This window comes from Rhinopithecus roxellana, chromosome 21 (assembly GCF_007565055.1).
Source record: "Rhinopithecus roxellana isolate Shanxi Qingling chromosome 21, ASM756505v1, whole genome shotgun sequence".
Taxonomy (NCBI): domain Eukaryota; kingdom Metazoa; phylum Chordata; class Mammalia; order Primates; family Cercopithecidae; genus Rhinopithecus; species Rhinopithecus roxellana.
In genome coordinates this window covers 463,443-487,794 of record NC_044569.1, presented here as the reverse complement: position 1 = coordinate 487,794, position 24,352 = coordinate 463,443, and the positions used below count along the sequence as shown (strand labels likewise).

General features: G+C 39.5%; 1 long non-coding RNA gene across 1 annotated transcript; it reads right to left on the bottom strand.

Annotated features, from left to right (window-relative positions):
- Nucleotides 1–220: 220 nt before the first annotated feature.
- Nucleotides 221–24,334, bottom strand: LOC115895508. Its single transcript, XR_004055708.1, has 4 exons — nucleotides 24,303–24,334; nucleotides 23,354–23,487; nucleotides 8,086–8,130; nucleotides 221–466 (listed from the first exon to the last, which is right to left on the bottom strand). It is a non-coding gene; the product is annotated as an uncharacterized LOC115895508 (long non-coding RNA).
- Between the last annotated feature and the right edge of the window lie 18 nt (nucleotides 24,335–24,352).

Genomic DNA, 24,352 nt, shown 5'->3' with positions numbered 1-24,352 from the left:
TTGAACCTGGGAGGCAGAGGTTGCGGTGAGCCAAGACTATGCCATTGCACTCCAGCCTAGGCAACAAGAGTGAAACTCTGTCTCAAAAACCAACCAACCAACCAACAAACCAACTAACCAACCACCCAACAAACAAACAGAAATAAAAGAAGACTTAAGTAAATGGAAAGTATATGGTGTTAATGGATTAGAAGACTCAATATTATTAAGATGTCAGTTCTTCCCAAATTGATTTATAGATTTAATGTAATCTCAATAAAAATCCCATTAGAGTATTTTGTAGAAATTAGCAGGTTGGTTTTACCATTTACATGGCTGGGTGTGGTGCACACAGTAGTTTCAGCTACTCAGGAGGCTGAGGCAGGAGGACTGCTGAGCACAGGTGTTTGAGGCTGTAGTGCACTGTGATCGTGCCTGTGAATAGCCACTGAACTTCAGGCTAGGCAACATGGCAAGACTCCCATCTCTAAAAATAAATAAAATTTAATTTAAAAATAAGACAAAATAATAAACAGAATGTACATGGATAAGCGAAGGACCTATAATAGCCAAAACAATTCTGAAAAATACAAACAAAGCTGCAGCAGTCACACTTCTTGATTTCAAGGCTTTTATAAATCTAGAGTAATCAAGACAGCATAATATTGGTAAAAGACAAACATATAGATCAGTTGAATAGAACAGAGAGTCCAGAAATAGACTCACACAAAATTGCTCAATTGATTTTCAATAAAGTTGCCAAAGAAATTAAATGGTGAAAGAACAGTTTTTAGCAACTGGCAATCCAATAATTTGAGATCCATATGCAAAAACAAAATGGAATTATATTTCTGTTGTTGATTTCTTTTTTTTTCTTTTTTTATTATTATTATTATACTTTAAGTTCTAGGGTACATGTGCATACTGTGCAGGTTTGTTACATACATATACTTGTGCCATGTTGGTGTGCTGCACCTCTGTTGTTGATTTCTAACGTAATTTTATTATGGTCAGTTAAAATGGTTTGTGTGGTTTCAAATTATGTAAATTTGTTAAGATTTGTTTTTGTCCTTCATGTATTTTGAAACCTTCTTATTAGATGTGTACCCATTTAGGATTATGTCTTCTCCAAATTCCTTTTGATTATTTTTTGCATGGTATATCTTTTTCTACCTTTTTACTATTTATCTATTTAAGTCTTTATAATTAAACTGGCTTTCCTGAGGACAGCACATAGGTTTTTTAAGCCAATATAGTAACTTTTATCTCTTAGTTGCCATGTTTAGATCATTTATATTTAATGTAATTATTGGAATGCTTAGATTTAGTTATATCATTATATTATGTATTTTTTGTTTGTTCCGTCTGCTTTTTTGTTTCCCTATTTTCCCTTTCCCTTTCTGCCTTCCTATTGGAATGTTTGGATAGGTTTAGTATTCTACTCTATTTTACATATTGCTTTTTGGTTCTCTCTCACTCTCACTCTTTCTAGTTGTTCTAGAGCAGGGTTTCTCACTCTTAACACTATCAATATTTTGAAACAGATAATTCTTTGTTTTGGACCAGATAAATCTTTGTTCTGCATTGTGCAATGTAAAATGTTTAGCAACATTTCTGACCTCTACCCACTAGATGACAGTCACACGCCTTTCTCCAGTTATGGCAATCAAAAATGTCCTCTCGACCCCAATTAAGAATGACTGCTCTAAGTAGTACAATAGAAATACTTAACATTTCTGGGTCTACTTAGAGTAATGTTTTACTGTTTAAGTAATATGCAGATGCCTTACAACCATAAAGGTCCTTTAACTTCCTTCCTTTATGTTATAGTTGTCATATATATTAAATCTACAGAAGCATTAAAAACCCCATAGGACAATGTTAAATTTTTCTTTCAAAATTTTTTTTTCTTTCAACAATTATGCATATTTTAGGCCGGGCGCGGTGGCTCACGTCTGTAATCCCAGCACTTTGGGAGGCTAAGGCGGGTGCAACTCGAGGTCAGGGGATTGAGACATCCTGGCCAACATGGTGAAACCACGTCTCTACTAATAAGACAAAATTAGCTGGGCATGGTGGTGTGTGCCTGTAATCCCAGCTACTTGGGAGGCTGCGGCAGGAGAATAGCTTGAACCATGGAGTTGGAGGTTGCAGTGAGCCAAGATTGCGCCACTACACTCCAGCCTGGGTGACAAGAGTGAGACTCCGTCTCAAACAACAATAACAACAAACAACAACAACAACAAAAAACAACTATACATATTTGAAAGAACTAAAAAGGAAGAAAAAGGCAAACAATCTTTTAGATTTACCCAGCTATTTACTATTTTTGCTGTTTTTCATTCATTCCTAAAGTTCCAGGTTTCACCTAGGATTATTTTGCTTCAGTCTGAAGAACTTCCTTGCACATTTCTTTGAGTTAGCTATGAGTTTTCTTAGTTTTCCTTAATCTGAGAATATCTTTGTTTCTCCTTCATGCCTGAGGATATGTTTGCTGGATATAGAATGCTGGCTCGACAGTTTTGTCATAATTTTATAGATGTTGTTCCACTGTCTTCTGGCCTCCGTGGTTTCTGATGAGAAGTCCAGCATCATTGTTAACATCATTGTTCTCCTATATAAAACGTGTCATTTTTCCTTAGCTGCTTTTAATATTTTTTTCATTACATTTAGTGTTTAGTAATTTCATTATAATGTGTTTGTGCTTTTCTCTGAGTTTATTCTATTTTGGGTTTGCTGAACTTCTTAAATCTGCAAATTGATGTCTTTTTCTCCAAGTCTGGGAAATTTTCAGCCATTATCTTCAAATGTTTTTTCCATACCAGTATCTTTATAGGACTCCAGTGTTATCAGTGTTAGACTTTTGATATAGTCCCATGAGTCTCTGAAGTTCTATTCAGTTTTTTTCCAATCTTTTTCTCTTTGTTATTCAAATTGGATGACTTCTATTAATCTATCTTTAGGTTCACTTACTCTTTTCTCTGTCATCTTCATTCTGCTATTGAACCCATCCAGTAAACTTTATTTTACTTATGCATTTACTTTGAGACAGGGTCTCACTCTGTCACCCAGGCTGGAATGCAGTGGCACAATCTTGGCTCACTGCAGCCTCCACCTCCCAGGCTCAAGTGATCTTCCCACCTCAGCCACCTGAGTAGCTGGCACCCCAGTTACGTGTCATTATGCCCAGTTAATTTTTTGTATTATTGGTAGAGACCATGTTGCCCAGGCTGGTCTTGAACTCCTGACCTCAAGTGACACGCCTGCCTCAGCCTCCCTAAGAGCTGGGATTACAGGTGTGAGCCACCGTACCCGTCCCTATCCAGTAAATTTTAAATTTCAGATATTGTATGCTTCAATACTAAATTTTCTATTTTCTTTTAAAATGATCTTTCCACTTACTTAACATGTGTTTTCCTTTACCTCATGGAACTTATAGTATCTATTTTAAAGTCTTTATCTGATAATGTTACCAGGTGTGTCATCTTGGGGTTGGCCTTTGCTAATTGTCTCTTCTCTTAAGTACTGGTCAGGGCTGGGGTTGGTGGCTCACACCTGTAATCCCAGCACTTTGGGAGGCCAAGGCGGGTGGATCACGAGGTCAGGAGATCCAGACCATCCTGGCTAACACGGTGAAACCCCGTCTCTACTAAAACTACAAAAAATTAGCCTGGCATGGTGGCGGGCACCTGTAGTCCCAGCTACTTGGGAGGCTGAGGCAGGAGAATGGCGTGAACCCGGGAGGCGGAGCGTGCAGTGAGCCGAGATGGCGCCACTGCACTCGGGCCTGGGCTACAGAGCCAGACTCCGTCTCGGAAAAAAAAAAAAAGAACTGGTCACATTTTTCCGGTTCTTTGTTGAGTAATTTTGAATTGTATTCTGGACTTTTTGAATATTAAATTGTGTGGATATGAGTCCTATCAAAATCCTCTAAGGGATGTTGTTATTGTTACTTTATGTTATCATTTTAGCAGGCAATCACTCCAGTTAGCTTCAGACTGCAAGTTTTTTTTTTTTTTTTTTTTGAGACGGAGTCTCGCTCTGTCACCCAGGCTGGAGTGCAGTGGCCGGATCTCAGCTCAAGCCTGTAATCCCAGCACTTTGGGAGGCCGAGGCGGGCGGATCACGAGGTCAGGAGATCGAGACCATCCTGGCTAACACGGTGAAACCCCCGTCTCTACTGAAAATACAAAAAAAATTAGCCGGGCATGGTGGCAGGCGCCTGTAGTCCCAGCTACTCGGGAGGCTGAGGCAGGAGAATGGCGTGAACCCGGGAGGCAGAGCTTGCAGTGATCCGAGATCACGCCACTGCACTCCAGCCTGGGCGACAGAGCGAGACTCCATCTCAAAAAAAAAAAAAAGAGTTTTAATTGCCTGGATCACTGCTACTAAGAAGTTCTGCACTTGAGGCCTGCCCTTGGGGCACAGCCACAGGAGAAAAGAGGGAAAAATGAAAAATCATTGTCATATGTGTTGCTTCTTCAAGTTTTGACTCCACATCACTATTTGCCTGTTTTATTTACTTTCAAGAGTCGTCAGATTTTTTTTTTTTTTAAATTTTGTCCTGAGTTTTTAGTTATAATCAGCAGGAGATATAGGTCATAGTGGATGTGCTCCATTTTGATCCGAATAGGAAGTCATATCCTGATATTCGATGTAAGAAAAAATTTTGGCAGGGCATGATGGTTCATACCTGTAATCCCAGCACTTTGGAAGGCTGGGGCATGCGGATTGCCTGAGCTCAGGAGTTCGAGACCAGCCTGGGCAATATGATGAACCCCTATCTCTACAGAGAAAAAAAAAAATCATTAGCCGGGTATGGTGGTGTCCGCCTATGATTGCTTGGGAGGCTGAGGTGGGAGGATGGTTTGAGCCCAGGAGGTGGAGGTTGCAGTGAGTTGAGATTGCGCCACTGCTCTCCAGCCTGGGTGACAAAGTCAGACCCTGTTTCAAAAAAGAAAAAGAAAAAGAAATTTATTTTTGAGGATATTTGTAAGGACGTATGAAATTCATATAATGGAAGGATGAAGTCTTGGAGATCACATAGGTCAGTGGAACTCCCTCAGTAGTTGCCTAGGGTAAGAAGGGGGTAAGAGTGCTAAGTATAGACAATATTCATCAAGTGTATTCTTAAAATAACTGACCGAAGTCAGAACTCAAGAATTCCGGTTATGTTGAGATCTTGATGTCTTTTCTCATACTCTTCTTTAGTGGGTAGCCTTGCACAAACACCCTCCAATGATGTCTAGGATCACTGTTTAGACATTTTGCTCCTCAAAGCTCTAGGCATTCCACGGAGCAGTTTCAGGGCCAAAACCAGTGGTGTGTGGGTGGACTTGTGTTATTAGCGCCTGCTTCAATTAGAGCAGCCCACTTTGATCTCTTTTTCATATTGGACTGCAAGATGTCATAACATGATTTACAGTGGTAAAAAAAATAACAAAAAAAAATCATAGAAAATCACCAGTTTACAGTAAAGAGCCTGGGATTGGATTGATCAGCAGCAGCAGTATATGATGTTGCTTTCCAGTTCTTCTCTGATGCTTGTAAAACAGCTGACACACTAGATAGGAAGTAGTGATGACTCTTCAGGGATTGCCTGGGACACTAGGGAAGGTTTAGAGCAGACAACATGTTTCTGTTCCCTTGCATTTAAAGCACTTGTCTGTATGCTGAAAAATGCAAAATTAGCTGTCATTGGCTTCTGTGCTTCACTCCCTTACTACCAGAGTAAACCAGTTCTGCTTGATGACCTAAAGCTATCAAACAAAGATGATACTAATTTTATCTTTTTGGAGAATATTTGCTTTTTATAAGAGACTCCTGAGAATGGTAAATTCTTTACAACACAAATAAATTGAATACTTGCATTTAAGGTATCAGGTTAGTGGGAGAAGAGACTCTTCCTTGATTACCTTATAACACACAGGTTATATAAAGTAACTTAAACAATCTTGGACCCATCTGTTAGGGCTAGGGTGGTGGCTGAGTATTAATTACACCTAATAGTTCTCCCAAGCTTCCAATAAATACTCATAAAGTAGTATCAAAAAATGAAAATGCACAACACACAACAACCTGTGAAACAAAAGATAAAAGTCAAACATAGAGGAGAATCCTAGAAGTATTTCTATTATTAAACTCTTAGTAGAGTCAAATTAAGAAACAGAAGTGCAGAGTCTTGCTGTGTTACCTAGGTTGGAGTGCAGTGGCATAATCATAGCTCACTGCAGTCTTGACCTCCCAGGTTCAAGTGATCCTCCCATCTCAGCCTGCTGAGTAGCTGGGACCACAGGCATGTGCTAGTGCACCCAGCTAGTTTTTTTTGTTTTGTTTTGTTTGTTTTTTTTTTTGTCTTTTTTGTAAACAAAGGGTTTTGCCACGTTGCCCAGGCTCAATCTCCTGGGCTTAAGCAATCCACCCACCTCGGCCTCCCAAAGTGTTGGGATTACAGGCATGATCCACCATGCCTGGCCTCATATAGCATCTTTTGAATTAGGAAAACACAGCTGGAAAATAGGTAAAAAGAATTCTCTTTTATATCTCCCCTCACTTCCCCTGAGTGCCCGTAATTTGGGAACACAGAGTTTCAGTTAATGAGAAGACTAGGCAGCCATGGCTTTCACCGTGTGAAAACTGATTTCTGAATGGTCAGAGTGTCCCATCCCGTCATTAACAGCACCTTTTAGCCAATTCAGGTTCTATAATTCTCAGTGCATAATAGGCTAGGATAAAGAGAATGGAGATCTTGGGATACGAAGTCCTCTCAAATGGAGATCTTGGGATACTATCCACCTTGAATATGAATTTCAGGTGGGGTAAAGGTAGAGGAACCATAAAGGTGATACAATCTGGGGAAGAGTTACAGTTTTCATTCACCACTCAATGGCATTAAAGGATAAATACGCTTAAAATTCTATGCTTCTCTAGGTTAAACATCTTCCTAATATAGAATTAGGAAGAGACTATTTCATTCCAAAAAAATGACACAAGATAAATGCTCATTAAGCAGTAAAAACTGGCTTTGCATGTCAAATCATGAGCCTATTAGAGAAGCGTCCATCAGTACCTAAGTTGTTATTTTTTTTTTGTTTTTTTGAGACAGAGTCTTGCTATGTCACCCAGGCTGCAGTGAAGTGGCACAATCTCAGCTCACTGCAACCTCCGCCTGCTGTGTTCAAGTGATTCTCACGCCTCAGCCTCTCGAGTAGCTGGGACTACAGGTGTGCACCACAACACCCAGCTAATTTTTTTTTTTTTTAATAGAGATGAGGTTTTGCCATTTGCCCAGGTTGGTCTCAAATTCCTGAGTTCAGGCAATCCACCTGCCTCAGCCTCCCAAAGTGCTAGGATTACCGGCATAGGCCACCGCACTTGGCCAGTACCTAAGTTAGATGTACTAAATAGCAAAACTCTGTACCTTATCTGTTTCCAAACTCTAGGCCTAGATATTTTCCCTCCAATTCAAAGACGAGAAAATAAGGAAAAAATAGTGGAGGCTAAGGAAAAAAGATCTATAGTATAAGACAGATCTCCTAAGAACTCAGAAAAGTCTTCATCTAATACTGATTTTCTACAGGCAGAGGAAGAAATTTTAGAAAGATTGTTTATTTTAAAACAAAACCTGTATGTCGACTGACAGGTGAATGGGTACACAAAATGTACTATATACATATAATGGAATATTATTCAGCCTTTAAAAAGGAATGAAATTCTTTTATATGCTGTATTATAGGTGAAACATTAAGACACTATGCTAAGTGAAATAAGCCAGACAGAAAAGGACATATATTGTATGATTGCACTTATATGAGCCGCCTAAAATAGTTATATTCATAGATAGAAAGTACAATAGTGGTTGTTAAGGGTTGCAGGGAGAGAAGAATTGAGGAGTTAACAGGAATAGAGCTTCACTTTGGAAATGTTCTGGAGATGAATGGTGATGATGATTGTACAACAATGTAAATGTACTTAATGCCACTTAATTGTACACTGAAAAATGGTTAAAATGGTATATTTTATGTCAAGTACATTTTACCACAATAAAAAATGCAAAAAAAAAAAAAAAACTATGAAAAACCAAAGAAGTCACAAAAAAGTACATACCGTATTATTCCATTTCCATGAAGTTCAAAACCAGGTAGAATGAATCTATGGTGATAGAAATCAGAACATTGATTACTTTTGGTGGGTAAGGTTTGTGGGAAGGGAAAGTGAGGAAATATTTGGGAGTATTGAAAGTGTCCTATGTCTTGACTTGGGTACTGTTCACCCAGGTGTATACATATGTAAAAGTCCATTGAGTTGAACACTCAATATGTATGTTTTACTAAATATACATTATATTTATATATATTATATGTAAATGTATTATATATAGTATATAACAGATATTATATCTAATTATATATATTACATCTGCACCTATGAAATACAAACAGGCTATTAAAAAGAGAGAGCAGTCTAGGCCAGGTACAGTGGCTCATGCCTGTAATCCCAGCACTTTGGGAGGCTGAGGCTGGTGGATCACAAGGTCAGCAGATCGAGACCATCCTGGCGAACATGGTGAAACCCTGTCTCTACTAAAAATACAAAAATTAGCTGCGCGTGGTGGTGTGCGCCTGTAGTCCCAGCTACTCAGGAGGCTGAGGCAGGAAAAGTGCTTGAACCCAGGAGACGGAGGTTGCAGTGAGCCCAGATTGCACCACTGTACTCCAATCTGGGTGACACAGCGAGACTCTGTTCTCAAAAAAAACAAAGAAAAAAAAGAGAGAGAGAGAGAGCAGTCTAAAATGAGATGAAAACAGATTGAGATTAAAAACAAAAAACAAAAACAAACAAACAAAAAAACAGGCTAGAAAAGCCTTCAAGGAAATCAAAATTTTAAAAGGCAGTAATTATTTGAGAGGCTGTGGCAGGAAGGATCACTTGAGGTCAGGAATTTGAGACCAGTCTGGGCAACATAGCAAGATCTTGTCTCTACAAAAATTAAAAAAAAAAAACAAAAACTTAGCCAGGGATGGTGGTGTGTGCCTGTAATCCCTGCTACTCCAGAGGTTGAGGTGGGAAGATTGTTAGAGCCCAGGAATTTGAGGCTGCAGTGAGCTATCATCACATCACTGCACTCCAATCTGGATGATAACATGAGACTCTGTCTCTAAAAAAAATTTTTTAAATAAAAATTAAAATGCAGTAACTCAATAACATCCATTTTGGGAACAGTTTATAGCAGAATTGCAGATCAAATCATGAAGTACAAGAGTTTACTAATAGGTAAAAATAATTTCTCAGTGCAGAAAATTAAATTCATGTTTCAGAAGACAAACTTGGAAGTCTTCCCAGAATGCAGAAGAAAAGAAAGAAAAATAAAAACAGATAAGGAGGACAGAGATAAGACCCTAAGTATTGATAACTGATGTTCCAAAAGAAGAAAATGAAATAAATGGAGCATTATCAATAAACTAATATATGAGAAAAACATTTTACTGAGGAGAAAAAAGAACCAAGTCAGAGTTCTCTCTTTCAGAAAAACGTTATAAGAGATCCACTTCTGGGATTATACCAGTGAAGTTTTTGAATTTCAGAAATACACAAAGAATCTTACAAGAGCTAAGTTGGAAAATGTTGCCTATAAAGTAGCAAAGCACAGATTACTTTTTAACTTTTTCTCAGTGGCACTAAGTCTAAAAAAGAAAATGGAAGGCCGGGCGCGGTGGCTCAAGCCTGTAATCCCAGCACTTTGGGAGGCCGAGACGGGCGGATCACAAGGTCAGGAGATCGAGACCATCCTGGCGAACACAGTGAAACCCCGTCTCTACTAAAAATACAAAAAACTAGCCGGGCGAGGTGGCGGGCGCCTGTAGTCCCAGCTACTTGGGAGGCTGAGGCAGGAGAATGGCGGGAACCCGGGAGGCGGAGCTTGCAGTGAGCTGAGATCCCGCCACTGCACTCCAGCCTGGGCGACAGAGCAAGACTCCGCCAAAAAAAAAAAAAAAAAAAAAAAAAAGAAAATGGAGCAAATGTAACGAATTTTTAGAAAACTGTATCTACCCATGTTGTCACTGATGTGAAGACAATAGGCATTCTTACCTATGCAAGATTTCACCTAAGTATTATTCATTTTAAAATTATTGAAAGTTTTACTTTAGGTTGCCCAAAATGAGTCAAAATTAAGATTCAAGAAAGCAGATTTCTAGGACTAGAAATAAACATGCGAATTAAACATACAGAAAGAAATATGAACATTAATCATAGTTTAGCTACAAATTTGAATTAATATTGTAAAACTTGGAAAAAAAGGTTATAGTGTTTTTAAAAAGAAGAGAGAAAGATAAAGTTTGAGGCAGCAAATGTGCAAAGTTTCTCATCCAAATAGAAAGTTACAAAAGTTATAATTTTATTTTTAAATTTATGATCAGAGACATGTATGGTCAACACTGCTTATGTTTCAAGGTAATTATTAGCATGCTAACAAGTAATGTTTTAATCCAAAATCCAAATCATTGCAGAAGCAAGAGGAAAATAAGGTCAATGTTACATAGCAAATTATAGAAAGCAAAAACAACAATTAAGAAGAAATTTTTTACAAAAGAAAGAAGGAGGGCAGGAATAGTGACTCATGCCCTTAATCCCAGCACTTTGGGAGGCCAAGGTGGGAGGATCGCTTGAGCCTAGGAGTTCAAGACCAGCTTGGGCAACAAAGTGAGACTTCCCTGACCCCACCCTACCTGCTCTATAAAAAAATGGAAAAAAATTAGCCCAGTGTGGTGGCAAGTGCCTGTAATCCCAGCTACTCTTGAGGCTGAGGCAAGAGGATTGCTTGAGTGCAGAAGTTCCAGATTAGCCTGGGCAACAAAGTGAGAATCCATCTCTACAAAAAATAGAAAAAATTAGCTGAGTGGGGTGGCTGGACCCTGTAGTCCCAGCTACTCTTTGGGAGGATCACTTGAGCCCAGGAGTTTGAAGTTGCAGAGAGCTATCATCGCCCCACTGCATTCCAGCCTGGGCAACAGAGTGAAACCCTGTCTAACAAATATATGTATACTATGGATATGATTGTGTACCTATGGGAAGAATAAAAGAAACTGAATACCCATTTCCTTTTGTGAAAGGAACTAAGTGGCTTATGGAGGCTTTATTTATTTTTATGGTTGCCTTCCATTTATGAAAGATGCTTTTTCATCTTCCATCATGGTATAAAGTTTTTAAGTCTAAAAAATTATACAATTAGTAGAGGAAGAATTATAATAATACTTTTCATTGTATACCCCATTGTATCTTTTAAATTTGTGTGATCATATACATATACTAATTGTTTGAATAAAGATAGTATAAAATTTTCAGAATATGGATTGGAACAAGAGACACTTCTTGATCTCTGTTAAATTCACTGTATGTGTATGATGTTGAAGTTGTTGTATTTGGTTTATATGTAGAGAAAAGTAGAACAAGTTGATTTTAAGGACATGGGGAAAATAATAAAGTAGACGTATTTGAAAAGATGAAAACCATTTAGGCTTGAAAAGATGAAGAACATGCTTGGTTCATTGGAGCTTCGCATGTCCTGGTTTTAGTCCCTCGTGGTGCCCAGCTATACTTTCTGCTGTTGCTTAAATTGGCTGAAGTTGGTTTCTGTTTCCTGCAACAACCACATCAAAATACCTAAAACCTTGGTGATACAGTTATAAATAGGAAAATCCTAAATAAACCATTCAAAAGTAGCAGTATATTGGGATGAATGTGTGTGTATTTATCTCTAGACCTACGAGGGTAACATAATATTACCCTTGTAACATAATAGTTATCCTTGTAACATAATATTGGAAACTTCCTTTCTTTTTCTTTTTTTCTTTTTTTCCTTTTGAGATGGAGTCTCAGTCTGTCGCCCAGGCTGGAGTGCAGTGGTGCAATCTTGGCTCACTGCAACCTCTGCCTCCCAGGTTCAAACAATTCTCCTACCTCAGCCTCCCAAGTAGCTGGGATTACAGGCACATACCACCACATACCACCACAAAAATCTTTGTATTTTTGGTAGAGACAGGGTTTCATCGTGTTGGCCAGGCTGGTGTCAAACTCCTGGCCTCAGGGGATCGGTCGGCCTCGGCCCCCTAAAGTGCTGGAATTACAGGTGTGAACCACTGTGCCTGGCCTGGAACTTTCTTTATATGATACATATGTCAATCATTAGCTATACAATAATGTCAACATATACCAAAAAAGCAACTGATAAAATATTAAACAAATTCCTAACAAAGCTTCAAAAGCAAATTGGATAGATAATTTTAGATGGGACTCAGCATAGTTTTAACTGCAGTGATAACATTATTCTATGTCAATTATCTCTGTAGTCTAATTACTGCCAGAAGAAAGTTCGAGTTTGGTGCACTAGCATATATTTTTAACACTTTCCTAACACTTCCTCATGTCCTTTTTTCCCCCCACTGAGCAGTTGGCATTAGGCTCAGTGCCTTTTTTTTTTTTTTGAGACAGGGTCTTACTCTGTTGCTCAGGCTCAAGTGCAGTGGTGCAACCATGGCTCACTGCAGTCTTGACTTCCCAGGCTTAGGTGATCCTCCCACCTCAGCCTCCCAAGTAGCGGGGCTACAGATGCTTGCCACCACGCCTGGCTAATTTTTTATATTTTTTGTAGAGATGGGGTTTTGCCATGTTGCCCAGGCTGGTCTCAAACTCCTGGGTCTGCCCACCAGGGTCTCCCAAAGTGCTGCGATTACAGGCATGAGCCACGGCACTCAACCAAGCTCAGAGCCTTAAGCAAGGAACAGTAATAGAATGTTACAACATTGTTTTGTGTTATTTTATTTATTTTTATGGTTGCCTTCCATTTATAGAAAATGATTATGTTTTTCCATCTTCTATAATGGTGTAAAGCTTTCTTTTTAGTGGAATTTAAATCTAAAAAAATTACACAGTTGAAGAAAAACATTAAGTAAATAAAATCATATGTTGTAGTAGATATGATGTTAGTATTTAACTGATGTCCATACATCAGTGAATAGACAGACACTGTCTTAACATGATAGCGAGTATTTATTTTAAATCAAAACTTAACATGTGCTTAAATATGAGTTGTTTCTGAGGAAAACTGACAAAAGACAAGGATACCTGTTGTCTGTCTCTACTGCTATAGTTAAAGAACTGAGACCTGAAATAGATGTGAGGTATGATTACTGGTAAGAAAGAAACCAAACCAAATGTCTAAACATATTTAGACATACATGATATTTTGTCAAATTTAAGATTTTCTTTTTCACATTGTAGACTCTCTGAAATTGAGATACATCTCAAAAATGATAGCTTGTTAGTGACCTTTCCTTTGGTGGTATGTAAAATAATTATATATCTTATAATTGATATTGTTTTACATTAAAATATGGTAGTTATCAATAAATCTTTAAAAATTTCAAAATGGGAAAATTTTATAGACACAATAAGTTCAATAAAATGGCTGGGTAAGAGATGCTAAATATATCATAATCAATAATCATGAAATAATCAAAATAAAAGTCCTTTGAGAATGACAACAAAATTTTTAGAATATCCAGAAATAATCTCAGCAAAAAATCTGTGTGGCCCAAGTGACAACATCTATAACATTTTGTTAATATTTTTAAACATTTTTGGGCTGGGTGTGGTGGCTCATGCCTGTAATTCTAGCACTTTGGGAAACTGAGGCAGGCAGATCGCTTGAGCCCAGAAATTTGAGACCAGCCTGAGTAACATAACAAAAGTCTGTCTCTACAAAAGAATACAAAAATTAGCTGGGCATGGTGGCAGGCACACGTGGTCCTAGCTACTCAGGAGGCTGAAGTAGGAGGATCACTGGAGCCCAGGAAGTCAAAGCTGTGGTGAACAGTGATTGTACCACCGCACTACAGCCTGGGTGACAGAGTGAGACCCTGTCTGAAATAAATATAATTTTTTTGAATAAAAGTTACCAATTACTGATTGGGAAGATGGAATAGCATAAACATTTCTTTTCAAATTAAATTATAATTTAAAATATTTTCAGTTAAAATGGCAGTGGAATGGGGGTATAGTGAGGAAGAACTTGAAAAGTTATTCTAAAAATCATATGTAAGAATAACAAGTTAAAATAACTTTTTAAAGAAGAAGACTAGATTTTCTGGGCTATCCAAACACACCATGTGACTATAGTTATATTACTAAACTAGTAGAATAAATATATTTACAATGAAATAGAAGAGAGCAGGAATATAGTTACACATAATTCATCCTTGTTAATGAAAGTCTAATGAATCATTAAGACAAGCTTATTTAATAGATGGTGTTAATAGAATTGTTTAGCAATTTGAAAAAGTACAACAGATTCTCACCCTATTCAATACATCAAAATATATTCACTTATAATTAAAAACAAAATATGGAAAACCAAGCCATAGTGGGAGAGTAGGGGGACAAAAGTAAATAGAAATACAAATATATTAAGCCTATGGAAAGTGGAAGGACTTTGGAAAGTGGAAGGATTTTTTTTTTTTCTTTTTCTTTTTCTTTTTTTTTTTTTGAGACGCAGTCTTGCTCTGTCGCCAGGCTGGAGTGCAGGGGCGGCAATATCGGCTCACTGCAAGCTCCGTCTCCCCGGTTCAAGCGATTCTCCTGCCTCAGCCTCCAGAGTAGCTGGGACTACAGGCATGTGCCACCGTGCCCGGTTAATTTTTTGTGTTTTTAGTAGAGACGGGGTTCACCATGTCAGTCAGGCTGGTCTCAAACTCCCAACTTCAGGTGATCCGCCTGCCTCGGCCTCCCAAAGTGCCGGGATTACAGGCGTGAGCCTCTGCGCCCGGCCGGAAAGTGGAAGGACTTTCTAAACATAAAAATAGCAAAAGAACTGCTCGCTTGGGCACATATACTATAATTGAACGATACAGAGATTAGCATGGCTGCTGTGGAAGAATGACACAAATTAAATTGTTTAAAAAAGTAAACATTTTGGTTGTCAAAAATATACTCAGAATTTAAAAATAAATAAAAACATTGGTAAAAATGTGCAATTAATAAGAAAAAGGTTAGTATTTTATTTATATTCATACAAATCAATAAGAAAAATTCTAAGAGTCAATTGATGAATAAGCACAGAATGTAAATTAACAAAAAAAAAAAAAAACCAAAAACGACTAATTGGCAAACATATGAAACACATATCCAATCTCATAATAATCAATGATATGCAAATCAATACAACAATGAGTTCAGATGTAAATACCCAGTGCTGAGGAAAAAATAATAAAAAGATGCACAAGCTGGGCGCGGTGGCTCACATCTGTAATCCCAGCACTTTGGGATGCTGAGGCAGGCGGATTACCTGAGCTCAGTAGTTCGAGGCTAGCCTGGCCAACGTGGTGAAACCCCGTCTCTACTAAAAATACAAAAAATTAGCCAGGCGTGGTGGTGCGCCTGTAGTCCCAGCGACTCAGGAGGCGGAGGCACGAGAATCACTTGAACCTGGGAAGTGGAGGTTGCAGTGAGCAGAGATCAGCCACTGCACTCCAGCCTGGGCAACAGAGTGAGACTCCGTCTCAAAAAAATAAATAAATAAAAATAAATAATAAAAATAAATAAATAAATAAGAAGGCATGCAACTATTAATAGTGGGAGTGTAAACTTGTATTACCAAATTAAACAAACAAAAAAACACTCCCTTTCTTTTGGCCAGAACCGCCATTTTCCAGTAATTCGCCAAAATGACGAACACAAAGGGAAAGAGGAGGAGCACCCAACATATGTTCTCTAAGGCCTTTTAGAAAACATAGAGGCCGGGCGCGGTGGCTCAAGCCTGTAATCCCAGCACTTTGGGAGGCCGAGACGGGCGGATCATGAGGTCAGGAGATCGAGACCATCCTGGCTAACACGGTGAAACCCCGTCTCTACTAAAAAAATACAAAAAACTAGCCGGGCGAGGTGGTGGCGCCTGTAGTCCCAGCTACTCGGGAGGCTGAGGCAGGAGAATGGCGTGAACCCGGGAGGAGGAGCTTGCAGTGAGCTGAGATCCGGCCACTGCACTCCAGCCTGGGTGACAGAGCGAGACTCCGCCTCAAAAAAAAAAAAAAAAAAAAAAAGAAAGAAAGAAAACATAGAGTTGTTCCTTTGGCCACGTATATACGAATCTGTAAGAAAGGTGATAGTGTAGACATCAAGGGAATGGGTACTGTCCAAAAAGGAATGCCCCACAGGTGTTACCTTGGCAAAACTGGAAGAGTCTACAATGTTTCCCAGCATGCTGTTGGCATTGTGTTAACAAACAAGTTAAGGGCAAGATTCTTGCGGAGAGAATTAATGTGCGTATTGAGCACATTAAGCACTCCAAGAGCCGAGATAGCTTCCTGAAACGCTTGAAGGAAAATGGTCAGATAAAGAAAGAAGCCAAAGAGAAAGGTAGGCGGGTTCCGTGGAAGCGCCAGCCTCCTCCACCCAGAGAAGCACACTGTATGAGAACCAATGGGAAGCAGCCTGAGCTGCTGGAACCTATTCCCTATGAATTCATGGTATAATAGGTGTTCAAAAAAATAAAAGACCTCTGGACTGTAAAAATGTTTCTCTTCGTTGAGTAGAAGTGTGGTGTCCTCTCCCCAAAAGAAATATTTAAAGCAAATTTTAATTGTGCCCTAATTCATTATGTAGTGTCTTCACTATTCAAATTTAATGTATTTCTTGCTGAAATATGTGGGGTAGCTCATTGTGCAACAAATTACTCAATTGCTTAGAAAATGGCTAGGTATTATGTATGAAATATTTGTACTAGTTTGAAGATAGTCCCTCTAAATCATCAAGGAAGAAATAAAATTATTTACAAAAAAAAAAACCACCCAATTTTATGTACAAAGATGTTTACAGTAGCATTATTTATAGATGAACAGAGTAATGGTTAAGCAGACTATGGTAAATTTCTAGAATGGTGTATTATGCAGGCTTGAAAAGTTACAATTAGAGTATATATAAGACTGTACGCTGTAAAAAAGTATACAGTAATTACACAAATAGCATATAAAATGAACAAACAATTGCAGAGGGAGAAAAAAGATGAAAAGGGAAACTACAAAAACATCAACAGTGATGGTAATTGGGTGGTGGGAATATGGGTGATTTTTGTTCTCTGCTTACTTTTCCATATTTTCCAAAATTTTAAAAATAAGCATGAACTATTTTTACAATGAAAAGAAAAACATGAGTATTGCTTTTAAAGTCCTAGCCTATGCCCTAGGGAATGTATGAAGCAGCAAAGACAAGAACACATAAACAAAAACAAATGTATAAATTCAACTAGCAGAGTATTTACACTGCAAATAAAAAGGGGTAAAGTGTATGAGTTATCATGGCTATTAAGAAAGAATAGAGACTGTAAGGGTAACATTTATATAAATATGGGTGGGCATAAGGAATCAGTGTCTCTCTTCCAGTTAGAGAGATTTTTAGGGAGGAGGTTACATTTTAGGAGGTATTTGAATGATAGAAGGGAGGGGAAAACAGTGAAATGTCAGAAACATTTTTCTGTTTCCAAGTGTTTGGTATGGAAGTCCGAAAGTTGGGACTGAGATGAGTGATAAAAGTTATACAAATAAAAAAGAGAAGTAGATACTGAGTGACGAGCCCGTCACTGCCAAAAAAAGGCAATTCACCAGTTTAGGAACCTTAAAGAGGAAGATGTAAGAACCCAAAAAGCGATAGGACAGAAAGTACACTTGGTCTTGGAACTCAGTGGAGTGGTGCTGGGTGGGAGGGGGAAATTTGGATAGGAAGCTGTTACAAAAAAAATGAGAAACAGTATGTAACCAGCTATGTGTATCTCCTTGATCTGGGCTTCCTTCTCTTATTATGGCCATATACCAACTATCTCAGAAATTCCACAAACATAACAGCCCCCACTCTTAGAATAAATTGTAATATCAGCCATTTGCATGCTCAGGATTGTGAGTATAACAGTAGGGTTCCAAAATGGCAATGGCATAAAGCAGGGAAGTAATTGTTTCACAAAAATCCATTTTCCTCTATTTCTTCATTCTGTTTCTAGGGTCAGTGCAAGTATTTTTGCAGTTGAATGGAATAGCAGCTTCTAAGAAATAAAAAACAGATGTTAGAGGAAGGCATTCCAGGGTGAGTCAGGAGAAGCCTTAAGGGTACTCTGTGCTCACAGCTTGCCCTACACTTTTCCTTGCTGTAATCTTGATAGATACCGGCATCCCCAACTCTGTATAGGCAGCCTCAAGGCCATAGTAGATCTAAAAATGTCAAAATACATTTACTCCCATGCCTGAATGTCCCATGGAAAGAAAAGCTTGACTGATCTCAAAAGGAGTACTCTTAGGTAAAGGAACATACTCTCTTGATTTGCTTTTCAAATCTAGGAAAATATATACAGATAAACTACTTATGGGCAAATATTAATCATATAAAACCAACCTGTTAAAACGAAATGAACTTAATTTTTTTTCAACTTTCTGTTTACTAAGGTTGTTCAGTATCAAGTGAAGTTACTCCATATGAAAAAAAAAGGTAGTGCCCTTTGGAAAGTTATATTAAACATAATAAGTATCATAGTTTCTTGGAAATGTTAGCTAGAGTTTCTATAGAAACTTAGCCACATCACATTGTTAACACGTGTGTGGTATGCATTTTTGAAATAACATGCAATTTATAGCACTGAATTAAAATTGATGTGTGATTGTACCTGCATTTTTGGTATGTTTTTGAAATAGAATAAACATGATTACCTTCTAAATTGAGGAAATAGAAAAACATAGGTAGAATGTATTTATACAAGAATATGATAATTTTGTAATAACTTAAAACACCTGAAATCATTCTTTAATTTGTTTTAAAAGCTTTTACATTTCTTTTGGACAGTTTCCACTGAAGTGAAGATTAACATGAGTTAGTCTGTCATTCCTTTACCAAGGGTCTACTGTGGGCAGCTTCCTTTTATAGTGGGTAATATAAAGAAGTATAAAAGGCATTCCCAACATATATCTCTCTATATATTTACTTATGATTAATTCTTTTCTGAAATTCAACTGTTTTGTCTTGTATTGCTGTAAAACTATGCCAAAACCGGCCGGGCACGGTGGCTCACGCCTGTAATCCCAGCACTTTGGGAGGCCGAGACGGGCGGATCACGAGGTCAGGAGATCAAGACCATCCAGGCTAACACGGTGAAACCCCGCCTCTACTAAAAATACAAAAATTAGCCGGGCGTGGTGGCGGGTGCCTGTAGTCCCAGCTACGCGGGAGGCTGAGGCAGGAGAATGGCGTGAACCCGGGAGACGGAGCTTGCAGTGAGTGGAGATCGCGCCACTGCACTCCAGTCTGCGCGACAGGGAGAGACTCCGTCTCAAAAACAAATAAACAAACAAACAAAAAAACACTATGCCAAAACCTACTGTCTCAAAGTACCAACCATTTTATTATTTGCCCATGATTCCGCAGTACGGGCAGAGGGCTTGGAGGGATCAGCTTGTTTCTTATTCTATGTGCCACCAAAGCTTGGGGGCTGCTGGAATGGGCCATAGTCTGGGGTCTCTGATCTCAAGGTCTGTAGGATTCCTTGGTTGTTTTTCATGTAATCTGCTCATGTGGTTACTTAGCTTGGGTTTCCTCACACCACGGTGATCTCAGTTTAGTCTGACTTCCCAGAGCATAAAACTGTTAGCTGCCAGGCACCCTCAGAGCTCAGGCCTCCTGCTGGCACAGTGCTACTTTTGCTGCACTGTATTGGTTAAAGCAGGTCACAAGACCCCAGCCCAGATTCAATGTGGGAAGGAATGCCACAAGGGTGTCAATATTGGAGACATAGTTCAGTGGGGGCCATCTTTGGAGGCTAGCTAACACATCAATGTTTATTAGAGAAATTCACGAACAAAATACCAAGCCTATTTCCTACCAAATGACCAAAAGCAAAGGAATGCTCAGCTTAATTGTCTTTTACTATACAGAAGTCTACACCCAAATCTTTCTGATGTTTCCATGGTCTCTCCCAAATATGCCTCATTCAAATTCTTTCAGCACTGCAGTCTCTTCCTTAGGTTCTAGTATGACTCTCATATACACTAAATGTTTCCAGATGCCCGAATTCCAAAATTCAGAAAAATTAAGACATAACTAGTTTAGTCTATATATTTACAGAGAGTTCTCAACTTTGTAAATTTTTTTTTATAATTATTTTTTTCTTTTTTAGAGACAGGGTCTTGCTCTGTCACCCAGGCTGGAGTGCAGTGGCGCTTGGTCCTAGCTCACTGCAGCCTTGAACTTCTGGGCTGAAGCGATCCTCCTGCCTCAGCCTCCCAAGTAGCTGGGACTATAGACACGTACCGCCATGCCTGGTTAATTTTTAGATTTTTTTTGTAGACATGGGGATTTCGCCATGCTGCCCAGTCTGGTTTGCAACTCCTGAGCTCAAGCGATCCTCCTGCCTTGGCTTCCCAAAGAGCTAGGGTTACAGGCATGAGCCACCACGCTTGGCCAACTTCGTAATTTTTTAATTGCCAATTAAGAACATTAAAAAATGTACCATCTACTATTACTCTTGCTTCTTAAAGGAAAGTATGTTTAATTTTTTAAAAAGTAACAGAATTTCATACTAAAGGACAGCCTTCAGTGTGAAACTGGTTACTTTATGAAAACTTACTACATATCTTTATTGTTCTTATTTTGCTGCAAGTCATGAAAATCCCACCAAGGACTGCCACTGGTTCCTGGATCCAGTGTTTGGGAATCCCTAGTCCATTCAGTGTTACTGAACATTTTCAAGGCCTTTAAAAACATTTTTTTTAAAAATTTTTTGAGACAGAGTCTGGTTCCATTGCCCAGGCTGAAGTGCAGCGACATGATCTCAGCTCACTACAACCTCTGCCTTTCAGGCTCAAGCAATTCTCCCACCTCAGTCCCCTGGGTAGCTGGGACTACAGATGCCACCATGCCTGGTTAATTTTTGTATTCTTTTGTAGAGATAGGGTTTCACCATGTTGCCCAGGCTGGTCTCCAATTCTTGAGCTCAAGTAATCTGCCTGCCTTGGCCTCCAAAAGTGCTGGTATTACAGGTGTGAGCCACCGCACCCACCCTTCAAGACCCTTTTCATTCAACCTGCTAAAATCATTTCACATCTTTACCTAGGGACCGTAATCAGATTGATGATATTGCAAATTCTGTAACTCCCTCATTTACATGGAATCATTTAAATCTGTGCTAATGTAAATAATCCAATTGTTAAATACTTGTCACTGTATTAGGACTGGATAGTGTAAACATAGCCAGTAGCTATGAATGGGGGGTTCTGTAGTTAGATTGTCTCTATTCCAATCAGGGTCTGAGTAAGTATTAACAACATATCTCTCTGCACTTCAGTTTCCCCATCTGTGGCATAGTTTTAAATTGATCATGTATAAAGTGTGTGGAGTAGTACCTAGCACATGGTGAGCACTCAGTATGTTTGTTATATTATTATATTTATACGTGGCATCAGTATTTTGTACTTACATGTAGGATTTTAACATACTCTACTTTTTTTTTTTTTGAGATGGAGTCTCGCTCTATCGCCCAGGCTGGAGTGCAGTGGTGCCATCTCTGGTCACTGCAAGTTCCGCCTCCTGGGTTCACGCCATTCTCCTGCCTCAGCCTCCCGAGTAGCTGGGACTACAGGGGCCCGCCACCACGCCCAGCTAATTTCTTGTATTTTTAGTAGAGACGGGGTTTCACCATGTTAGACAGATGGTCTCGATCTCCTGACTTCGCGATACACCCACCTCAGGCTCCCAAAGTGCTGGGACTACAGGTGTGAGCCACCGCGCCCGGCCCATACTTTACATTTTAAGGGTGATCTCAAATATCCACAATACTTTGGAAAAGATTAGTCACAATTAGACGATAGAATTTTAAGGTTGGAAGGGAACTTTATTTTGTTTTTATTTATTTATTTTTCTGAGACAGAGTCTCGCTCTGTCACCCAGGCTGGAGTGCAGTGGCGCCATCTCGGCTCACTGCAACCTCCGCCTCCCGGGTTCAATCAATTCTCCTGCCTCAGCCTCCAGAGAAGCTGGAATCTTCAGCCTCCAGAGAAGCTGGAATTAACAGGTGCCTGCCACCACACCTGGCTAATGGAAGGGAATTTTTAATATCATATGATTCCACCCTATTATAGGTGAGGATCTCTTTATTAAAAAAAGTTGACCAGGTGCAGTGGCTCACGCCTGTAGTCCCAGCACTTTGGGAGGTCGAGGAGGGTGGATCACCAGGTCAGGAGTTCGAGACCAGCCTGACCAACATGGTGAAACCCTGTTTCTACTGAAAATACAAAAACAGGCCAGGGGTAGTGGCTCATGCCTGTAATCCCAGCACTTCCGGAGGGCAAGGTGGGTGGATCACCTGAGATCGGGAGTTCGAGACCAGCCTGACCAACACGGATAAATCCCATTTCTACCAAAAATACAAAATTAGCAGGGGGTGGTGGCGCATGCCTGTAATCCCAGCTATGCGGGAGGCAGGAGAATCGCTTGAACCTGGGAGGTGGAGCTTGCGGTGAGCCGAGATCGTGACATTGCACACCAGCCTGAGCAACAAGAGTGAAACTCCATCTCGGTACAAAACAAAACACCAAAAATTAGCTGGGTGTGGTGGCACGCGCCTGTAATCCCAGCTACTCCGGAGGCTGAGGCAGGAGAATTGCTTGAACCTGGAGGCGGAGGTTGCAGTGAGCCGAGATGGCGCCACTGCACTCCTGCCTGGGCGACAAGAGCAAAACTCCGCCTCGGAGAAAAAAAAAAAAAAAGTTAATTCAGAGTCCATCTATCTTATGGCAGAAGATAACTAGTGATGTGTTACAATCATGAGAAGAGCCTTGTAGGTAAGTAAGCTATATGGACTCCACATATATTTCTAGTAGTTCTGCCAGGTTGGTTATCACTTCCACTTATATTTATCAGTGTCATTCATGTATTGTCTTAACTACCTGTATTTTTTTGTATGTGTCTAAATAGAAAGCAACATAATGTTCACCGTTCTCTGAGAACAAAATTCCTAATACCTAAAAATGGTAATAATAATTAAAAAAAGACAAGCAGGGTTTTAGGAAATTTATTTTAGGGCAACTGCTAGATTTATTTTAAGCCCTACGCTTAAAAATAAATCTAATTCACATGACCTAAAATGCTGGAGCCAAGAAAAGTCACTGCAAAGGCATTTAATGAAATACCTGGTTTGTCTGGTTGTCTTTGCTATGATTTTTGTATAAACCAAGAACGTCCTATCTTGATATATACAGTGGATTTTATATCTAAATATTTCTTGTATTTAATAAAAATATAAATAGACTTTTTTTCAAACAATATAAGATTATCCTAACTTCTGACTCACATCGTAAGGTTGGTGGACTGTTCAGATGCTGTACGATGCTTTTTATCCCGATGCTTTTTGGTTCATCTGTAGCATTTTCCATCATGGGGTAAAAGATCCACATTTTCTATTTCTAGTGATCCTTCATTTGATTTCTGAGCAAAAATAAAGTTTGATTAGAAATACATTAAGGTAGATTTCCTGCTGAAACCAGTGAAGAACATAACTTTATCAGCGGGGGTGAGTGACAAATCTTTCACCTTTCCTCACACCACAGTCAGTGAAGCAACGAACTAGGAGAAATGCCTATTATTCTCATGCCCTACGTCAGTTCTGATAAAAATCACACTTACGTTTCACTGAATGTTTTGACATTGAAACGACAGCATTACACGTCCAGGAGAGAACTACAGTGGGGGTGTTAATGAAGTAAGATAACTAATATGAATGACTTAAAAATATTGATTTTTTTCCACGGGATTATTTTCCTTTAAAAAAATTAAATTGAGCTTAACTTCTATTGACTGTATCTTCCGGAGTCAATATTTTATGGCTCCCCTGACACACACGCCTGGCGTGGGAGGGTTGAGCGCTTCGAAACTTTCCCAGTGATTCGTAAATGGGTTCAAGGCTAGGGCTCCGGAGGGCTATCCATGGAGTACCACCGAAAACCAAACGCCACCGAAAACCAAACGCCACTAAATGCTGGTACCTGCCCACGAAAAGGCTTCCTGCCTAAAGAAGAACGTATCACCCCATCCTAACAGTAACAAGGAGAACAAGCACTCTCTCGTCGTCAGAAGTCTCTGGACTGGCTATAACCCAGAGGAAACAGAGCTGGGGCATCTGCCGGGACAGCGACCAGAAGCAGCCAGAGCTCCGCCTCTGTCCGGACCTCCAAGGCGGCTCCAGAGCCCTGCAAGGCTCCTCAGAGCCGGCCAAGGCTAGGACCCTACCGGCAGCTGCTTACCCCACGTCGGCTCCTCCCAGCGGTCCGCCTTCTCCGCCCGCCTGCCCGCA